At 48.4% G+C, this 19,183-nt stretch overlaps 1 long non-coding RNA gene across 1 annotated transcript in view; it reads right to left on the reverse strand.

Moving 5' to 3' along the window:
- Positions 1–287: 287 nt before the first annotated feature.
- The window catches only part of LOC138269870 (uncharacterized), a 73,277-nt gene continuing 54,381 nt past the window's right edge, over positions 288–19,183 (reverse strand). The window contains exon 3 of the long non-coding RNA XR_011200243.1: positions 288–368. This is a non-coding gene — a long non-coding RNA (uncharacterized lncRNA). The remainder of the gene's footprint in view (positions 369–19,183) is intronic.

Raw genomic sequence — 19,183 nt, forward strand, 5'->3', positions numbered from 1 at the left:
AGTCGCATATATAAATGACATACAGAGGCAGTATACGTTTCAATGATAGGTTTAATAAAACGACTGAATCTTAGATAGCAAAGCGTGAGCTGCATAACCAGGACAACACAGCATGACAGTATTAAAACTGTGTCGAGAAGAGTGAAGCATAAGAACAACGCTATCATATTGTATCAATTGACTAGCTCCTACCTAGGCTAGGATAGAGCACAGCATGTTAAGCTCTAAATCTGCCCTTTAGGTTCCCCTGGGAAGACATCAACCCCCATACCTGAGCAAATGCCTGCGGTCTGCGTTAACATCTGTAGCGAAGCATTCAGCAATCAGCATACAGTGGTGGTTCACTGGCTGGAATCTCCCTCTCACGTCTAAAGGACAAAGAAGTGTTTTTATAACAACACAGCTGATGTTCTGAGAAAATGTCCCTACATAAGGATGTGTATTTTCTACGAATGTGATCAAGAATGTCTTGTTTGAGAACAGAGTGCTGGCCTAGGCAAAAACAGTTAGATAAACGGAAAATAAAACAAGACCATAAAAATGGTTATTGAAACAATAATAAAATGAAGTTGAATAAAATATATCTAGGTTAAAGTGCACAGCGGCCTAGTATGTTAAAATAATGTGAATGGAGTTATAACTAAAATGGCTACACAACACCGTCTCACCATTTTTATATTTCCGACTTCTTAAATTTTTCAAGCCTCACAAACTTTGCTCTAAGTCCTTCTTTTACCTTAGGGTTACCCTGGTTAATGTCTTTGTTTATTGTCATACCAGCAGTTACATTTTTAAATAATTCTTCTGCCATTTTATCTCTGTCCTGACTGGAACCAATTTTATAACTAAAATATTAATAATAATCAAAAAAGAGGTCATGGGTGTTGCCTAAACCATATTGCAAGAATACACTATAAATTAGTAGCCATATATAAGAAGACATAGACCTGTGAATACCAAAATAGAGTGTGTAATTGTAATAGTTGCATATGGTGCTCTTCAATCTATCTAGCTGCATTGATTGAAGACTAAGAATAAAGAACTATTTTTGAATATATGGACAACCTATATTGATTAACATAACTTTGGTTGCTTGGAGGGTTACTGGTTGTAAGGATTCTATTCCGGTCTCCTGTAATCTTGCTCCATCTTCTCAGAAACTTCTGCATGAAGTAGTGGCCCTCAAAGAAAAGGTTCTGAGTACTCTCCTATGGTTTTACTTCACACACTTCACTATCACCAAGTGCCGTTAATGCTAACTCCACAAGTAATGGTACACTGTGCAGTTTCCTCTGTCCCTGGTTATCAGTTTACCCCTACCAAACGTATGGTGTCCTCCAACTCCTAATGCTGACCGTGTTAGACCTTCCCACCTCCCAGCCCACCTGGAGGTTGTTATAATGGTCACTTGCCTGTGGCCATGTCCGAGTTAGGATGCAGCAGTCGGAACCTCAGTGTCTTCCTCCTTAAGGCTGCAGGGTGTACATGGTATGCTCCCAAGTTCCTGGCAGCTTCTAGCCCCAGCCTCTGTCTCTGTGCCATGCCATTCTCTGTCCTTGTGGCTGTCTTTTAATCTACTGGACTCCATCACGCTACTTTCCTCTGCGTTCTCCTTCCCGACAGTCCTTGTCGCCTCCGGAGTTCTTCCTTGATCCTGTTCCTGTTGGCTCCTTCCATCAAAAAAAGCCCTGTAGGGCGGCTGCTTCCTTAGTTCTGTGCGTGGCCCAACTACTAGAGCGCTGACCTCTTTATGTCTTATTCCATTAGACATGTTGGATCCCGGCAGGGGGACCATTCGGCTCCTGATCACAATGCCACTGCTGTGGAAGACACAGGCATTGGAAACAGGAGTGTAGGCAGATTCTGAACAGGGTTCAGGTAAATTCAAAACAAGTCCCACAGATGCAGACAAATACTGGGATGCAGAATATGCAAAATTTGAAGCAGAATGTACAAACTCAGAAATCATTCAGAAAGTCCATTCCATCAGCTCCAGCAAAGAAGCAGATTATAATGCAATGGAGGGTATCAACAAAATACATAAATGATGAGTTAGTAGAGTTGGCAAAGAGTAGCTCACAATGATGGAGCCTGAGTGGTATTGCCTACTTGGAGCAGTCCTAGAGATACATCAGATTGGCATATACACTGACAGAGATGTCAATGGCCACCCTTTTTTGTTTTTAATCAATACAAGAGCTATCTGTGCTACTGTTAGGTCTATAGAAGTCCGAAACCTACCCCTCTTGAGAAGAGCAGCCCAAGTTGTAGGAATAAGCAATAAACAGATCATTAATCACATCACAGCTGATGTTCCAATTTAAATTGGTCAAATGGAGAATAAACAGCAGTTTGAATCATGTGATTAAAATCCAGTGAATCTCCTTGGAAGGGACCTCTTTTGTAAGATGAACTGTGTGATTTATTGCATGCAGATTGTGTTGTGGTTGAAACTCAAGATGAGGACTGAGTCTTCAAACTAAGCACAGAGGACTAACGATTTGAGTTGCAACCAGTGATGATAATATAGGGTCTACCTCTAGGTTTAATGCATACGGTCAGAGAAGAGGTACAGGATTATCCTGGTAAGGACATTGGATTGATCAATGGAGCAAAGCCAGTCAAAGTAAAGATAAAAGCAGATAAAAGCAGAATATTCCCAAAAGTGAGGCTATATAGGTTAACAAGAGAGGCAGAGGAAGGAACAAAGCCAGTGACTGAGAGAGTGATTGAACAACAAATCTTTTGAGATGTTCTTGCATTTCTCCAGTGATGGGAATTAGGAAACTGAATGGAAAATGGAGAACTGTTCCAGACATCCAAAACATTAACTAAATTGTTGTTCCATGCTGCCTAGTTTTGCTGAATTCTGCAGTTATTCTTTTCCAGAACCCCTCAAAAGCAGAATGGTATACAGCCATTGAATGATGCCAAGAATTCTTCTCAATACCTCTTCATGAGGAATCACAATTCCTCTTTGCATTCCAATTTTTTAGTAAAGTACTTATTTGGTGAAGAATTCCACAAGGGTATTCTGAAAGTTCTTCAGTTTTCTCACAGACACTGAAGGACGACCTAGAGAGTCTAAATTTGCCAGGTAACTCAGTACTAGTGCAATACATACATGATTTACTACTTGCATACAACCTAAAGAAGATTGTAAGTTGGATATGATTGCCCTGTTGAATCACTTAGCTGAAAATGGGCATATCATTTTCCCTACAAAATGCAGTATTGGGAAGGTCTCAAAATAACACTTTTCTACAATTCTGAAAATAAATTCCACAAACCAGCCAAAGGGAGGTTCGGATATTTTTAGGAATTGTTAGATATTGTCATCAGTGGACACCAACCTTTTCACTGATTGCAAAGCCTTTAGTGAGTCTCACATGTAGCGATGTCCCAGATCCAGTACCATTTTATGATGAATGCACTGAAGCATTCACTAAATTAAAAGAGTGTTTGTACTATGTGCCCACACTCGGGATGCCTGACTACAATTTAACTTTCTTTTTTTTTAGGTCATGAAAAAGATGAATGTGCACTTTCGATCCTTACCCAAAAACATGGGGCCTAATGCACACAGTGGCATATTTATCTGCCGTATTAAATCCAGTAGCTGTAAGTCTCCAATGTTGTTTTGAAAACTGGTTTCAGCTGTTTGTCTAGCAACTGAAACAAGTGAAGGGATTGTGATGGGCCATATTTTAACTGTCTGTCTAACACTCAGCTGAGATCCTTTTAATAAGGATAAAGTTTCAGCACATAACAAATAGCGGGCTGACTCAATAGGAGCAGACAATACGTGCAGCAGAGAATATAATTCAGAGATGCAATGTCCTGAATCCAGCAACACTGCTTCCAATTCTACAAAACGGATGAAGACAGGGAAAATAAAATAAATAATGATTTGGATCATGATTGCATGAGGTGACCAAGTTATGTACAAAACCAAGATCAGATTTGAAAGAAATTCCTTGAGAGCTTGCTGGCTTGACACGGTTTGTGAATGATGCCTATTTAAGGGATTTATATGGAGAATTGAAGGCAGCCTATGCAGGATGCTCCCTTACAGAGACACTAAGAGCATCTCCTTTAACAAATGTGACTTCAGTACAAGCGGGAGATTTAGTTGCAATCTATATAGATAGCCAGTATGGTTTGGTGTTGTTCATGACTATGGACAACTGTGGTCACAAAGGGGATTCATGACATCTTAAGAGGCTCCAATAGAATTAGTGTGTATATATTGGATTTTTAGGAACAATACAAACGCCAAAGGAAAAGGCTGGAGTTCACAAGATTCCCAAGGATATGGTCACACTTGGAAATAAATATGCTGACCAGATGGCGAAGTACTGTGTCCTGCAGGATTAGTCAGTGGTACAACAAGGAAAGAGTAATGAATCTGACAATGATATAGAAAAGACGTGAATAATACAAATTGTTTCTTTATGGACTTAAAGAAAACTTCTTTGAGTCAACTGCATGATTTCAAGGAGGATGCTCCAGAAGATGAAATGGGAAGGTGGAAGAAATCGAGACATAAATAAAGTCATTAGGATTTTTATGTCAATGCAGACCAGAAATACATTTTGGCAAATGCAAGTGCATGTGTAAATATGTACATAATCAGACTTATGCAGGAAGTGATAGTGTGGTTACACTCTTTAGGCAATATTGGGAAAATACTGGGTTTTCATATATTACTGAGGATGTATGTAGTTGTTGTATGATCTGTCACCTGAACAATCAGGGTAAAAAAACAGTCACTGTCATGAATCACACTGGCAAATCAGAAGGCCTGTTTACAACATTTCAGGCAGATTTTAGCGAGATGCCACATTATGATGGTTTGAATGACATCTTAGTAATTATCTGTCTGTCCTCCAAATGGGTGGGAACATTTTCCATATGGAAAGCAGACAGCCCTACAGTTACCATATTGCTGTTGAGGGAGTTGATACCAAGGTCTGGCCTTACCTGTCAGGAATAAGGCCATGTGCGGTCCAGGTCTCACCCGAAACAACGCTGCGCGGCTCTGCCACGCTTTCTGCACACCACTTGTCATCCCCTCTTGCTCCAAAGGTGGCCATCCACATCGTCTGCCCTGTGGAAAAACTCAGAGCTGCAGGTTCAGGACATTGGTGGACAAGATGCACTTATCAGTGCTATTCCATGAAGGGACTACAATTCCCATGTTTTTAGAGGCAGCAGCCATCTTGGGGTGTGGCAGGCCTATAAAACCCAGCCACATCCAAGTACGTTGCTCACTATTTTAAAGACTTCGATGCAGCCAGACCTCGTAGGGGTTTCTCTGGAGAACAGCAGAGTTCCTCAATGGCAGAGTGTCGTCCAACCAAAGTATCCTTGTTTCCATGGTGCATTCAAAAACGAGCAGGTCGTACTCGTAGCGGTAAGGCCTTGCTGAATCCAAGTTTGGAGGAAGTCATTACTTCCAAAAGGTAGAGCGCCCCTTAGCATAACCAGCAAAGCGTTTTCAGTTTCTAGAGTACAGCGACCTTGGCGCAACGATCAAAGGCATTTCAGAGCACAGATGTAAAGCGCTCTTTTGCACAGCATTTCAAAGCGTTTCGTTCACAGACGTAAAGCGCTCTTGTACACAGCGATTCAAAGCGTTTCAGTTCACAGATGTAAAGCGCTCTCTTGGCACAGCAGTTCAAGCGCTTCAGTTCACAGATGCAAAGCGCTCTTGGCATGGCAATTCAAGCGCTTCAGTTCACAGAGGTAAAGTGCTCTTGGCACGATAATTCAGGTGCTTCAGTTCATAGAGGTAAAGCACTCTTGGCACAACAATTCAAGTGCTTCAGTCCACAGGTTTAAAGAGCTCTTGGCACGACAATCAAAGCGCTTCAATTCACAGGAGTAAAAGGTTCTTGACACAAGAATCTATGTGATTCAAGCCGCTTGAGTAAAAGCGCTTCCTGGTATTATGAAGTAAAGCGCTTCAAGTTCAATGAGTAAAACATTTTGGCCTTTATTGTTGTGAAAGTATTTCTGGAGATAAGCAAATCATAGTTTTCATTGTTCTTTGAAAAGCTTAAGATGTGAAAAGCATATTTAATTCTTCGAGATTTTCTAAGTCATGATCAAAGGTTTATGTTGTGAAGGCATAGATGTTACAGGATTGATATTCTGAGTATAATTGTAGTCCAAAGTTCTTGCCATCTCTTGATTCTGAGGTCGTAGTTTACCCTTTTTCCATGTTTCAAAGACCGGACTTTGACCTCATTTCAAAAGGGTCTCCATCTGATATCTTTGAAACGCATTTAGTCAAGAGTGTATTGATGAGTTACATTTCTATGAATGAGAAAATGCAGATTTGTTCTAAACCTTTACTTTTCTGATCTCTCTCCCTGCTGTTCCCTGCCCTAATTCCCTTCCCCCGACTGGCTTCATCATAACTCTGTGCTATAATAGCTTTCTGAGTTGGTGACGCCGGAAGGTAGGCCTTTTGTTCAGTGAGTGCAGATCCCGAGGAAAAGACACTGTGACAGAATAGTGAGCCCACAAGATTTATACTTTCCTCTTGGTCTGTACGGGAGCTGCGCAAAATGGCCACTCTAGATACCCTTATGCAAGTAGTCACTCAGATGCAAAAGGATTTGACAGACTCAAAAGATGTTACAGCTGATTTAGTGAATAAAGTAACTCAGTTACAGAGTAAGGTGGATGGTTCTGAATCTGAATCTGAGTCTTGTCCTACGCCTTCGGCACCTACTAACATAGCTGTGAATGTGCCGACACAGATTCCTTTAGCTGCACCAGAGGTTTTCTGGGGACCCCAATAGGGTTCAAATTTTTCTGACACAGGTGGAACTACATTTTACGTGTCGGCCTAGTGCCTTTCCGGACGCACAATCTAGAATTGCATTCCTTATATCATATCTGAATGGTGATGCAGCTACTTGGGCAGTGCCATTAGTCCGATTAGACAGTCCTCTCTTGTATAACTGGCGTCGTTTTGTGGAAGAATTCGTAAAGGTTTTTGACAGACGCGCAATCACTATGTCTGCAGACAAAGAGCTACTAGAATTACATCAAGGAAATAAAGACCTGATAACGTATTTGTCACACTTCAACCGGTTAGTGGTGGAAACCGCTTGTCCTGAGGAAAAAAGGTCAGCAGTATTTTATCAAGGGCTAAAAGACTAACTAAAAGATGTACTGGCCCAAGTTGAACCACAACCAGAAATTTGTACTGATTTAATTAATCTAACCCTACGGATAGATCGCAGACTTTCTGAAAGAAAAGGAGTAAGGAGAAAATGGGAAAAAACAAACTGGCGAATGGAAAGATCCAGACACTTTCAATTGTCTTCAGATTCTATGATAGAACCAATGGATATCGGAACTGTTCGCCCACCGCTAACCAAAGAGGAGAAAGACATGCGACGAAAAAATAGCCAGTGTCTGTATTGTGGGAAAAAGGGACATTTTGTAAAAGAATGCCAAAAGAAACCCAAAGGTAAAATTGATCCAACAGTTGTGACAAAGAAAAAGATAGCGGTTGCTTTGGAAAATTCACAGGAAAACTAAAGTGCCCAAGAAAAAACGAAGGGGACCTCTTGGGCAAATTGACAATCCCTTCAGTGTGCTCTTGCATAAATCGTTATGTCAAACATTTCCGAATCCTAGTACAAATGACTGTGCGGGGAAAAAGACATAGGGGGTCATTACAACATTGGCGGTAAAAGCCGCTTACCGCCGTGCAGAAGACCGCCAATACACCGCCACACCAAAGGTCAGTGATAAACTGGCGAAAACAAAACCTCCACCGTCACGCCAACAGAAACACGCCCATGCTATTACGACCCACGAATCCAAGCGGCGGTCTTTCAACCGCGGTATTCCATTGGCGGTACACACCGCCGCGCTCAAAATACACACACATCTCCAAAACACCGCCACATTGGACAATTCGAATAACACACACCTGATACACATAGAAACACCACTCCCACACACCAATTACAATATAAAACACACGCCCACATCACCCACAAACCCCTACGACCAAAAATTATAGACGAAGGCCAGAGAGACTGCACAGCATAGACAACCCCACCACACAGAGGCACACAACACCATCACCCACACAACATCCACGCACAAAACACCACACACCACTACACATCACCACACTCATCACCACAAACACCATCCCACACATCACCTACACCACCCCATGACACGGCAAAGACACCCCAGGTTTTCGGAGGAGGAGCTCAGGGTCATGGTGGAGGAAATCGTACGGGTAGAGCCCCAGCTATTTGGATCCCAGGTGCAGCACACCTCCATTGCAAGGAAGATGGAGCTATGATGAAGAATAGTCGACAGGGTCAACGCAGTGGGACAGCACCCAAGAAATCGGGAGGACATCAGGAAGAGGTGGAACGACCTACGGGGGAAGGTGCGTTCCATGGTCTCCAGGCACAACATCGAAGTTCAGCGGACTGGCGGCGGACCCCCACCTCCTCTCCCACAACTAACAACATGGGAGGAGCAGGTCTTGACCATCATGCATCCAGAAGGCCTCAGAGGATTCGGTGGAGGAATGGACACTGGTAAGTCAAATCTTAACTATCATATTCCCCACCCTACCTGCATGCTATAACACACCCCCATCCTCACCCCCTCCCCTATCACTCCAACTCCTCACTAATGTACTAATAACACAAACCACCCATCCCAAAACCAAGCCCTGCATGACACAACAAAGCATGGACACCCATCACTAAAGCATGCCCACTGCACATACCCATAACACCCCCTAACCATCATCACACAAGCCCCCACACAGGAATGCTAGCACTGGGGTACACGCTCACCCACCCATTGCACACCATGACACACACACATGCAATAATCATGCTTTTACACCCCTGCAGGACCACTACCTAACGTCACCAGACAGGAGGGTCCAGACATCTCTACCCCACCCACAGAAGAGGCCCACAGTGATGACAGCAGCTCTGGCCAACTGGATCCAGATGACCAGCCCGGACCATCGTGGGCCTCGGGACAGTTGGTTCCCCTCGCACAGGCACCGCCCAACACTGACCTTCCACCATCTGGAAACACCAGTACAGCACCCACCCAGCGGGCCCATACCTCCGTACCCAGGACACGCCAATCAGCTGTGTGTCCACCACTACAGAGAACCCAGGATAACCCACCACCCCAACAACAACAGGGACCTGGGGGCAGTGGCAGTGGGCACACGGTCCAGGGGACGGAGGCCCAGGAACACAGGGGAACTGGGAGGGCTGCTGTGCGACAGGGGGCGGACAGGTCAAGGGAACCCACTCTCCACGAGGTCCTCTCCTCCATCATGGGAGCATACCACCACTCCCAGGAGACTATGGCTACAGTCCTGGCCAAGTTTCAGGAGACCCAGCGCCTGCAGGAGGAACAGTATTTGGGGTTCAGGGAGGAACTCAGAACCATCAGCTCCGCCCTGGGCACCATCTTAGGGGTGCTGAAGGACATACAGAACACCATGAGGGACACCGTGGCACTCCAAGGGGCCCCTGACACTAGCCTGGACGATGAACTGCCCACCACCTCCGCCGGCGCTAGTGGACAGGACGCCCCGCCACAGGACCACCACACCAGCACCCAACCCCCTGCAGACGGAGAACGACCCCGCAAGCGGTCCCTGAGATCCAGGAACAGGACAGAACATGATGGCAAGACCCCCGGCAAGAAATGAGACCACCCTGATTGTCATACTACTGTCCCACTTTGTAACCCTGTCCATATTGGAACTGCCCCAGCTCCACTTCCTATGCCCATATGGGCAATGCACCTGTGAGACTAATAGACTGGACTCTGCCATGGACATTCCTCCACCATCACCCCTCACCATTTTACCACCCTCCAATAATTAGCACTTCAATAAACACCCTTGAAACACAAAAATCTCAGGAGTCAGTCTGTGATTTTGAAAATGTGTATTAGCTATGACAATGACAAAATCTGTTCAAAAATGTACTGTCAACATACCTATGTCACACATCACAAGTCCATGAAGGATGCAAGCAGATGACACACTTTGGTAACCACACCTGTGAAACCGTAATGGAAATGTACAACTCAGTTACCAAATACTGCTTGAAATTGACAGACAGGATAAAGGTAGAAGTGTGAAAGTAAATGTAGTAGTCAAGAAAGTGTTCTCACCTGTGTGTCACTGGAAATATTGTTGTATGACTGAGTCCCTGTTGTCAATGTCTTCTTCCTCTGCTTCCTCCTCATCACTGTCCACAGGCTCCACAGCTGCCACAACACCGTCATCTGGACCATCCTCCTGCAGAAAAGGCACCTGGCGTCGCAAAGCAAGATTGTGAAGCATAGAGCAGGCGATGATGATCTGGCACACCTTCCTTGGTGAGTAGAATAGGGAACCACCTGTCATATGGAGGCACCTGAACCTGGCCTTCAGGAGGCCGAAGGTGCGTTCGATCACCCTCCTAGTCCGCCCATGGGCCTCATTGTATGGTTCCTCTGCCCTGGTCCTGGGATTCCTCACTGGGGTCAATAGCCATGACAGGTTGGGGTAACCAGAGTCCCCTAATAGCCACACCCGGTGCCTCTGGAGTTGACCCATCACATAAGGGATGCTGCTATTCCGCAGGTCGTAGGCGTCATGCACTGAGCCAGGGAACATAGCATTTACCTGCGAGATGTACTGGTCTGCCAAACATACCATCTGTACATTCATCGAATGATAACTCTTCCGGTTCCTGTACACCTGTTCACTCCTGTGGGGGAAGAGGACGGGGGGGGGGACACCAGAGCTACATGGGTCCCATCAATGCCACCTATGATGTTAGGGATATGTCCAAGGGCATAGAAGTCACCTTTAACAGTAGCCAAATCCTCCACCTGAGGGAAAACGATGTAGCTCCTCGTGTTTCAGCAGGGCAGACAACACTCTGGACAACACGTTGGAAAACATAGGCTGGGACATCCCTGATACCATGGCCACTGTTGTTTGAAATGCCCCACTTGCTAGGAAATGGAGCACTGATAGCACCTGCACTTGAGGGGGGATTCCTGTGGGATGGCGGATTGGTGACATAAGGTCTGGCTCCAACTGGGTACACAGTTCCTGGATTGTGGCACGGTCAAACCTGTAGGAGATGATTAAATGTCGTTCCTCTATTGTCAACAGGTCCACCAGCGGTCGGTACACCGGAGGATTCCGCCATCTCCTCACATGTCCCAGCTGACGGTGCCTAGGAAGGACAACAGCGACCACAGAGTCCAGCAACTCAGAGGTATGTACCCACAGCTAGACAGAACACAAAACAAACTCCAAAAAGTTGTCTGTATGTGTGTTGAGTCCAGGCCTAGGTATGTGTGACACAGTTGAAAATGAAGCAATTTGGGCCCCTGAAATGGCGGCTGCCTGACCTCTAAACTGGGACAATGGGATGTGAGGTAACTGCGCTGGCGTTGTACACCCTCGCGGTAGGCGTTCGAAGACCGCTGCGCAATGCTGCATTGGTTAACATTGGACCCTATGGGTCCTAGGAGCCAATGACGAAGTGCGCCGGCGGTGATGATACGCACCGCCGCGGACGTGACAGCCATTTTCTATCTGTTCAATCACTCGATACCTGATCTTCGACAGGAGAGGACCTATACTGCAAGTGCTGCTGTGACCTCGGTCTGGAAGAGACAATGGCACGTGCGTCTGGGGAAAGGGCCCCTGCCTTCACTGCACAGGAGTTGGAGAAGCTCGTGGACGGGGTCCTCCCCCAGTACATGCTACTCTACGGTCCTCCAGACCAACAGGTGAGTACATAGGGTGCAAGTTGTATGGGCTATGCCTGGGTGGAGAGGGCTGGATGTAAGAAGGAAGGGGGCAGAGTTCTGCGAGCATGAAGGCCACATGGCAAGTGTAGGGATGTGGGACACTCACTTCGACGGTGCAGTTGGTAATGACTTCTCTTCTTCCCCTGTACATGTCATGTAGGTCAGCGCCCACCAGAAGATGGATATTTGGCGTGCCATCGCCAAGGACGTCCGGACCCTGGGGGTCCACCAGAGACAGAGCACCCACTGCCGTAAAAGATGGGAGGACATTCGCCGCTGGAGCAAGAAGACGGCGGAGGCTCAGCTGGGGATGGCCTCCAACGTGGGAGGGGTGCCCGTCGCACCATGACACCCCTGATGTTCCGGATCCTGGCGGTGGCCTGCCCAGAGTTGGATGGGCGCTTGAGAGCATCACAGCAGACACAAGGGGGTGAGTACACTCTCATTCTGAGGACTTTGCGCGCAGTGGAGGGGTCTGGGTGGGGGAGGAGGGCTGTGGGTTTCCCTAGGCTAGGGCGAGTTCCGTAGGCTAGGCCCCTCCGTAATGCAGGCCATGTGCCACTCCACCCCACCTCTGTAGAGTGCCAAGTACAGGTAGACATGCACCTGTGGCATCTATGTGTGCAGATGTCCATCATAGCCATGTAGGCCATATCCCAGGAACTGCATCTGTAGAGCCCAACAGCACGGCGTAGTGCAGGGGGCTGCTGTGTCTGTATTGTCCGCCAACGGTAGCGGTAAGCCATGCACTCAACCTGTCTTTCTTCTGTCGCCCCCCCCCCTTTTTGTGCTCTCCCTGTTCTTTTGTGCATCAGCATCATCAGGCGGAGGTACAGTGGCACCGAGGCACAAGGGGGCTGCATCCCACATGGCCATGGAGATGGAGGGCCACACCACGGACTCAGAATACACCAATGGGACGGACGGCGAGGGGAGCTTCACGTCGGTCACCGGATCAGCAACCAGCGACACGGACTCGTCCTCCGATGGGAGCTCCCTTGAGGTGGCAGCAACATCTGTGCCCCCCCACTTCTACAGGTACAGCCGCCACCCCCCCTACCAGCACCGCCCTCCCAGTAGCCCCTCAGCCTTCGCCCCGTGCCCGCTCACCCAGAAGGGTGGGCATCACCTTCGCCCCAGGCACCTCAGCCCCTGCCCCTGTCACCTCTGCTGCCCTCAGTGAGGAGGCCATTGACCTCCTCAGGTCACTCACTGTTGAGCAGTCTACCTTTGTGAATGCGATCCAGGGTGTAGAAAGGGTTTTGCAACACACTAATGCATTCCTGGAGGGCATTCATTCTGGTCAGGCTGCCCATCATCGAACCCTGCAAGCTCTGGCCTCAGCACTGATGACAGCCATTGTCCCTGTGTCTAGCCTCCCCCCTCCAACTTCCTCCACCCAGACCCAATCCCCTGTACCTCTGCCTATCCCAAGCACACCATCAGACCAGCCTGCACACACCTCAACACACAAGGGAAGCTCAGGCAAACATAGGCACAACACATCCCACAGGCACTCACAGAAGCATCACCCACATACAGACACACCAACATCCACTGCCTCCACTGCGTCCCCCTCCTCGTCTTCTCCCTCCCCCTCCCAGTGTCATCTACACTCTCACCTGCATGCACTACCACTACAGCCACTAGGACTCGCACCAGAACACCCACCACCACAGCTCGCTCACCTGCACTCACCACCCCTACTACCATTTACACGTCCCCTGTGTCCTCTCCCAGTGTGTCTGTGACGCCCCCTCCCAAAGTACTCAAACGCGGGCACACACACACCCAACATCCATCCACCTTACAACAGCCTCCAGAACATGCACCTGCACCCAAATCATCAAAAGTTACACCTCCTACAACCACCTCCTCTTCCTCCACTCCCAGACCCCCTCCAACTACCCATCCCAGTGTGCGTCAGAAACTTTTCCTGAGCAACATTGACCTCTTTCCCACCACCCCCCCTCCAATTCATAGGTCCCGTACTAGCACCTCAGCCATAAACCTCCGGTACCAGTGGTGCCTGTTAGAGGTATGTGGAGTGCACCGGGCACCAGGGCAGCCAGTATGACACGGAGCCAAAGCACAGCCAGTCCCCCCCCTGTGAAGCACCAGAAGTTGGACAGTGCCCGATGGGAGAGGGGGAAGACTCCTGCAGCAAAGCCGCTCACAAGGGTCCCGGGGGGAGTGTCGAGTCAGCTGTGACTCCTCCCAAGGTGGGGAAGGGGCAAAAGAAAGCGCCAAAGTCTGGGAAGAGCAGCACGGCGGAGAAGGCCGCCATCATCCCCGCTGCCCAGGACGCCACCGCCAGCCCAATCGTCACTGGTCAGGAGACCACCGCCAGAGTCAGTGCCCAGGAGGGCAGCCCAATCGTCACTGGTCAGGAGACCACCGCTAGAGTCAGTGCCCAGGAGGGCAGTCCAATCGTCACTCGTCAGGAGACCACCGCCAGAGTCAGTGCCCAGGAGGACCCCGGCAGCCACAGCCCCACTGGACAATGAGGGACCGCCATGGCAAACACCGCTGCACAGGTCAGAGACAGCAAAGTCTAGCACCGCTGAACAGGGCAGAGACCGCCATGGCAAGCACTGCCGAACAGGTCAGAAACTGCTAAGTCAAGCACCGCTGAACAGGGCAAAGACCGCCATGGCAAGCATCGCTGAACAGGGCAAGCACCGCTGAACAGGGCAAAGACCGCCATGGCAAGCACCGCTGAACAGGTTAGAAACTGCTAAGTCAAGCACCACTGAACAGGGCAAAGACCGCCATGGCAAGCACCGCTGAACAGGGCAAGCACCGCTGAAAAGGGCAGGGGCAGTGGCAGTGACGGAACTGGGACCGTCACGGGGAAAGTGATGCACTCTGGGCACCAGTCCCCCTCCAGAACCAGTGGAGAACAGCATCCACTACCTCAGTCCTTAACAGGATGAAGCACTCTGGGCACCAGTCCCCCATCCAGAACCAGTGGAGACATGCATCCACTACCTCAGTCCTTAACAGGATGAAGCACTCTGGGCACCAGTCCCCCTCCAGAACCAGTGGAGACTGTTATCCACTTGTGAGACTGTGGCTTTCCACTCCCCACGATGGTACAGTGGGCAAACCACCCAATGAGAAGACTTGTGAGACTGTGGCTTTGCACTCCCCAGGATGGTACAGTGGGCAAACCACCCACTGAAAAGACTTGTGAGACTGTGGCTTTGCATTCCCCAGGATGGTACAGTGGGCATACCACCCACTGAAAAGACTTGTGAGACTGTGGCTTTGCACTCGTCAGGATGGTACAGTGGGAAAACCACCCACTGAAAAGACTTGTGAGACTGTGGCTTTGCACTCCGCAGGATGGTACAGTGGGCAAACCACCCACTGAAAAGACTTGTGAGACTGTGGCTTTGCACTCCCCAGGATGGTACAGTGGACAAACCACCCACTGAAAAGACTTGTGAGACTGTGGCTTTGCACTCCCCAGGATGGTACAGTGGGCAAACAACCCACTGAAAAGTCTTGTGAGACTGTGGCTTTGCACTCCCCAGGATACATCAATGGGCATGGTGCCCAGTCGTGGATCTGGCGTGGTGCTGTCATCTGGCTGAGGTGCCCCCCCTTCCCTTCCCCCTGAGATGCCTGTTGTATTTCGATCTGATGCCCCAGCAGTGTTCTCTCCGTTTCTGGACAGGTTTTGTGTGTGGGCCTCGCCCATGCATTTAGGGCCCAGTGGTCCACGGACATTGAATGGTGCATACCTGCACTACTAATCGTGATGTATAATTTTTTTAATGTGTATATATATCTGTATACATTAGCTTACTGTATTTTGATACATTACAATGGTTAAACTCATTTCCTTTTGTCTTTGCATTCTTCCGGGGGGGCTGTTACTGTGATGTTTGGAAATGCATTGGTGTGTGTGTTGTAGTGTGCGAGGGTCGGATGGGGGTGTTGCGTGTGTGTGTCCCTGACTTTTGCCTCCCCTATGTGCAGTACTCACTGTTGTCTTCGGCGCCGGCGTTGCTGATGATCGTAGAGGAGCAGGAAGACTATTGCAGGGAGTATTTGGAGTTCCGGCTCCATGGTGCCCTCCTTCCTCGTGGAGTGTGTTAAGGTGAGCGTTTTCCTATTGAAATGGCTGTTTCTGCCGTGTTTTTATCCACGGTGAATCCGCCCCGGAAAAGGTGGCAGATTGGCCTGTTGTAATACTGTGGGCGGTACTTTGTCTTCCGCCTGTCTGTTGGCGGTGACCACCGCGCTGCTTGTCTGTACCGCTGTGGTGGTCGGAGTGTTAAAGTGGCTGTCTTTGTTGGCGGTTTCCGCCACGTTCATAATTCCCTTTTTTTTGCCGCCGGCCTGTTTGAGGTCTTACCGCCGCTTTAACACCGTCCGCCAGGGTTGTAATGACCCCCATAATGTTCAAGTTCTAATTGATTCATGGGCAACAGGAAATTTGGTGGACCAACAAACTGCAATAGACCTGCATATACCCAGTATCAAGAAAAAGGTCCCAAAAGTTGCGTATGCAGTTGATGGAAGTGAGTTGGCAGGAGGCCCCTTTACTAAACAAACTTCACGAATACAAATGATTTGCAAAGATGATGAGAATCAGAACCACTGTGAGATAATTTGCTTTGATATAATCCAAGCACCTCAATATGGTTTTATCTTAAGAATGCCGTGGTTAATGTTACATAATCAATGCATAGATTGGCGCAACCAGGTTTTCGCGTTTTTCTTTTTCTTGTGCAAAGAAATGTTTTCAATCAAGACGAAGCAAAGAAGGAAATCTTCAACACTCCATAGCTACTGCAGTTGAGAAGGAAATTGATTTGCCATCACAGTATTCAGAATATGCCGATGTTTTCAGTGAAAAGAACGAGTTACTTACCTTCGGTAGCGACTTTTCTGGTGGATACATTAGCTACCTGTGGATTCCTCACCTAATGAATACTCCCATGGCGCCAGCATTTGACGGAAATCTTCTTACTAGTCTCTGCACGTCGACGAGGACGTCACTCTAGCCCACGCGACGCCGTCTGACGTCATACAGGCAATAAGAAGTCCTCGCCGACGTGCCGATGACAGTTCCCTTTTTTCCGTGCATTCGAAACGGTTATCTTCGAGGGAGTTACTGTTACCTTCGTGGTTACAGTGTATTGTCTGCTGCGTAGTCTTCTCTGCGGTAACAATGTCTCAGAGGAAGTCGGGTTTCAAGCCCTGTCGAGAGTGTGGGGGCAAGATGTCAGTTACAGATCCTCACTCCGACTGTCTATGGTGTTTGAGCTCCGACCACGACGTCTCGACTTGCGATTCATGTCAACACATGAATCCGAAGGCCCTCAAAGAGCGCGAGGCCAAGTTATTCATGGCAAAGTCAAAGAAGAAGGAGAAACATCATAAGAAGTCTTCTTCGCCAAGGTCTCACCGGCGTCATCGAGACTCCCGGCGCCGTAGAGACTCACGACGCCACTCCAGCAAGGAGTCTCGTTCGAGGTCACCTTCGGCTCGGCGTCGGAGGACTTGGGAGGTCAGCCCCACGGTCACGCCGCATCCATCGACGCCGTTGCCCTCTCCGGCGTCACCGACTTCACCTGGTCAGGCGTCAGTGATTGAGGTGGTGCAGCCTCTTGTGTTTTCTCCGGCGTCGCAGACGTCGAGGCTGGCGTCGGGGTCGCCCTCGATCCAGGCACCCCAGTATCCGGCTTTTCCCACTCCTGGAGCCGATAGTACCGCGTTTCTTAATGCGATGTATACCATCTTTCAGCAGATGGCTCCAGGAGCTGCTCCGGCTGGTCCTTCGGGGCCCTTGGCCTTTTCGTTGGGTGATCCTGCGCCTCTTCGGCCGGCACCCTTTATGCCCTTTCTCCCTTTTGGGAATGTGGGCTCTCATACCAGTCTTGTTAGATCAGGTGAAATCCGCCGTCATTTATACTAAACTTGACTTACGAGGTGCATCACCTAGTTCGAATTCGAGAGGGAGATGAGTGGAAGACGGATTTTAAGACTCGTTATGCATCTTTGAGTATTTAGTGATGCCGTTTGGTCTGTGTAATGCCCCAGCAGCTTTTCAATATATCTTAAACGATGTTCTGAGAGAATATCTAGACATCTTTGTCATCGTTTATATTGATGATATTTTGATTTATTCAAACTCTGTAGATATACATGAAGAAAATGTTAAAAAGGTATTAAAAACTCTACAAAAACATAATTTGTTTTGTAAGCTAAGTAAATGTGAATTCCATACTGTAAAGAAATGGCTCCCTGTTGCAGTTACCCCCCACTTTTTGCCTGATACTGATGCTGACTTGACTGAGAAGTGTGCTGGGACCCTGCTAACCAGGCCCCAGCACCAGTGTTCTTTCACCTAAAATGTACCATTGTTTCCACAATTGGCACAACCCTGGCACCTAGGTAAGTCCCTTGTAACTGGTACCCCTGGTACCAAGGGCCCTGATGCCAGGGAAGGTCCCTAAGGGCTGCAGCATGTCTTATGCCACCCTAGGGACCCCTCACTCAGCACAGACACACTGCTTGCCAGCTTGTGTGTGCTGATGGGGAGAAAATGACTAAGTCGACATGGCACTCCCCTCAGGGTGCCATGCCAACCTCCCACTGCCTGTGGCATAGGTAAGTCACCCCTCTAGTAGGCCTTACAGCCCTAAGGCAGGGTGCACTATACCACAGGTGAGGGCATATGTGCATGAGCACTATGCCCCTACAGTGTCTAAGCAAAACCTTAGACATTGTAAGTGCAGGGTAGCCATAAGAGTATATGGGCTGGGAGTCTGTCAAAAACGAACTCCACAGCTCCATAATGGCTACACTGAATACTGGGAAGTTTAGTATCAAACTTCTCAGAATAATAAACCCACACTGATGCCAGTGTTGGATTTATTAAAAAATGCACACAGAGGGCATCTTAGAGATACCCCCTGTATTTTACCCAATTGTTCAGTGCAGGACTGACTGGTCTGTGCCAGCCTGCTGCTGAGACGAGTTGCTGACCTCATGCGGTGAGAGCCTTTGTGCTCTCTGAGGACAGAAACAAAGCCTGCTCTGGGTGGAGGTGCTTCACACCTCCCCCCTGCAGGAACTGTAACACCTAGCAGTGAGCTTCAAAGGCTCAAGCTTCGTGTTACAATGCCCCAGGGCACTCCAGCTAGTGGAGATGCCCGCCCCCTGGACCCAGCCCCCACTTTTGGCGGCAAGTCCAGGAGAGATAATGAGAAAAACAAGGAGGAGTCACTGGCCAGTCAGGACAGCCCATAAGGTGTCCTGAGCTGAGGTGACTCTGACTTTTAGAAATCCTCCATCTTGCAGATGGAGGATTCCCCCA

This window comes from Pleurodeles waltl, chromosome 2_1, assembly GCF_031143425.1.
Source record: "Pleurodeles waltl isolate 20211129_DDA chromosome 2_1, aPleWal1.hap1.20221129, whole genome shotgun sequence".
Lineage (NCBI taxonomy): Eukaryota > Metazoa > Chordata > Amphibia > Caudata > Salamandridae > Pleurodeles > Pleurodeles waltl.